Below are 3,133 nucleotides of genomic sequence, written 5' to 3' on the forward strand. Positions count from 1 at the left end.
CCCCGGGGTGGGGGGGATGCGAGACCCCTGAGTTTGTGGGAGGGGGGGCTCCGGGACCCTCGGGTTTGTGCGGGTGGAGGGGCCGGGACAGGTTCGGGGGGCGCGGGACCCCCGAGGGGGAGGGGGGTGAAGGGAGGGACCCCTGGCGTGGGGGGAGGGGGCCGTGGGACCCCCGGGGGTGGGGATGGGGACCCCCGGTCCAGGGACCCTCGGGTTTGTAGGGGAGGGGGGCTGGGAGCAGGTTTGGGGGCTGAGGGTTCGGGGGGAGCTGCGGGAGGGACCCCCGGGTTTGGGGGGCTCGGGGGGGGCTGCGGGAGGGACCCCCGTGGTGGGAGAGGGGTGGGGAACCCTTCCCTTAACCCTCCCCTGTTTCCTCTCTCCTCCCTCAGATCCACCTGAGACCCCCGGGAGTTTTGGGGGGGCCACGATGGATCCCGGAGGGATGGAGACCCCCCCCCAGCTGAGGCCCCCCGAGACCCCCCGGGGACCCCTGGGACCCTCAGAGGGGTGGGACAGGGAGGGGCGTCCCGGGGGGAGTCCAGTGGGGGGTCCTGGGGGTCCCAGGAGGGGTCCTGGGGGTCCCAAAGTGGGTTCTAGGGGAGGTCCTGGGGTGGGTCCGGGTGGTCCCAGAGGTGCCAGAGGGTCTCCTGGTGGTCCCAGAGGGTCTCCTGGTGGTCCCAGAGGTTCGGGGGGGGGTCCCAGGGTGGGTCCTGGAGGGGCTCCTGGGAATGCTGGTGGTCCCGGAGTGGATCCCGGTTGTCCCAGAGGTCCCGAGGGCGCTCCCGGTGGTCCCAGGGTGGGTGCTGGCGATGCCAGAGGATGTCCTGGTGGTCCCAAGCGCGGTCCCAGGGGCAATCCCGGCGCTCCCGGGGTGGATCCTCGTTATCCCGGGGGGGCCAAGGGGAATCCCGGGGGGTCTCCCGGCGGCTCTGGCGGCGCCGGGACCGAACTGCTCCGCCTGCGGTTCCGCCAATTCCGGTACCAGGAGGCGTCGGGGCCGCGGGACGTTTGGGAAAAGCTGCGGGAATTGTCCCGGGGGTGGCTCCGGCCCGAGGTCCGCACCAAGGAGCAGATCATGGAGCTGCTGGTGCTCGAGCAGTTCCTGAGCATCCTCCCCGAGCACATCCAGAGCTGGGTGTGGGTCCGGCACCCCCAGAACTGCGCCCAGGCCGTGGCGCTGGCCGAGAGATTCCAGCCGGGAACGGCGGAGAGCGCCGGGATCTGGGAGGAGCAGGTGGGGGAAGAGGAACGGGAGCGGCGGGAGGGGTGGGTGTGTGTTTAGGAGGCTCTGGGGTGTTTGGGAGGGGCTGGAGGGGTCTGGGGGTTCTTGAAGGGGGTCTGGGGGGTGGTTTTGTGGGTCTGGGGGTCTTGGGGAGGTTCTGGAGGCTCTTGGGAGAGTCTGAGGGGTCTTCGGGGGTGGGTTTTGGGGGCTTTGGGGGCTCTTGGGGAGCTCTGGGGCCCTTTGGGGTCCCGGGTGTCCCATTTTTGGGGGGGGTCCCGCAGGTGACCGTTCGGGTGAAGGTGGAGGAGGTGCCCCCCGAGGACCTGGAGGACCCCGAGGCTTTGGGGCCCCCCCCCCCAGCCCCACTTTGGAGGAGGAGGAGTTTGGGGCTGAGGGGGAGGAGCCACAGGAAGGAGGTAACAGGGAGGGGGAGGAGACAACCCCCCAAAAAAATTGGGGGGAAGGGGCTGCAGCAGGAGGTCGGAGGTGGTGGGACCCAGAAACCACCTCAGTGGACTGAAAAACCACCACAATGAACCCAAAACCATCTCAGTGGACCCAAAAACCATCCAGGGGTGGGATCCCACCGTTGGCCCCCCATATCCATCCATGGGAGGTGGGATTCCAACGCTGACCCCCTAAATCCATCCATGAGGGGTGGGAGGCTCCGGATCCCACCGCTGACCCCCCCCAGCTCCCCCTCTTCTCTCCCCCTTTCCAGCTCCCCCCACGTCTCCTCCTCCACCCCAAGCCCCCCCCCCCGGGGTCCCCCCAGGACCTCCCGGTGCCCCGGAGAGGCTCCGAGCGGCGCCGAGCCCGCCGGGACCCTCCCCCGGAGCGTCCCCACCCCTGCCCCGAGTGCGGGAAGACCTTCGGGCGCCTGACCCACCTGCGGACCCACCTGCGGACGCACACGGGGGCGAAGCCCTTCGGCTGCGGCGCCTGCGGGAAGCGCTTCGGCCACTTGTCCACGCTGACCACGCACCGGCGCCTGCACACCGGGGAGCGGCCCTACGGCTGCTCCGCCTGCGGCAAGAGCTTCACCAACCCCTCGGACCTGGGCAAGCACCGGCGCTCGCACACGGGCGAGCGGCCCTACCCCTGCCCGGCCTGCGGGAAGCGCTTCAGCCAGCAGTCCAACCTGGCCATGCACCGGCGCAGCCACACGCAGGAGCGGCCCTACCCCTGCGCGCTCTGCGGCAAGAGCTTCAAGTACCTGGCGGACCTGACGGTGCACGGCCGGTCCCACACCGGGGAGCGGCCCTTCCCCTGCCCGGCCTGCGGGAAGAGCTTCAGCAACAAGTCGTCGCTGGCGCGGCACGGCCGGATCCACGCCCGGGCGGCCGGCAGGGACAAGTGAGGGGGTGGGTGGGGGGCTCTGGGAGCTTGTTCTGGGGGACTCGGAGGTCCAGCGGGGGGGTGGGAACATGACTGTTGACCCCCCCCAGTGTCTGGTGGCTCCGTGATCCCAATCCCTGGTCTTGGAGACCCAGCAGGGGTGGTGGGATCTCCCCCGTGACCTGGTGGCTCCAGGATCCCATTCCCTGGTCTCGGAGACCCGACATGGGACGTCTCCCGTGACCTGGCGGCTCCCAAAGACCCCCAGGGGGTTCTCCAGGGGGTCTCTGGGGGGTCCTGGGCTCTGTCCCTCCCCCCCGACCCCCAGTTTTGCCCCCTTTGCTCCTGGGAGGAGTTGGAGCCAAAAATTCCCGTTCCTTGGGAAATATGGGGTCTCCTCAAATCCGTCCCCCAGACCCTCAGGGGACACCCCCAACTGGGGACTGTTTGGGATGGACTGGGGGGGATTGGGGGGTACTGGGAGGGGATTGGGCTGTATTGGGCCCCCTTAAAGACCCCAAACTGACCCCCCCCCCCCAGTGCCCCCTCCCAGTCCCAAACTGGGACCCCCAG

General features: G+C 69.8%; 1 pseudogene; it reads left to right on the forward strand.

The window, feature by feature from the left end:
- The first annotated feature begins 535 nt into the window (after positions 1-535).
- LOC113941305 lies at positions 536-2,911 on the forward strand (annotated as a pseudogene).
- Positions 2,912-3,133: the final 222 nt, after the last annotated feature.

Source organism: Corapipo altera, unplaced genomic scaffold, assembly GCF_003945725.1.
Source record: "Corapipo altera isolate COAL_440 unplaced genomic scaffold, ASM394572v1 61239, whole genome shotgun sequence".
In the NCBI taxonomy this organism is placed as follows: domain Eukaryota; kingdom Metazoa; phylum Chordata; class Aves; order Passeriformes; family Pipridae; genus Corapipo; species Corapipo altera.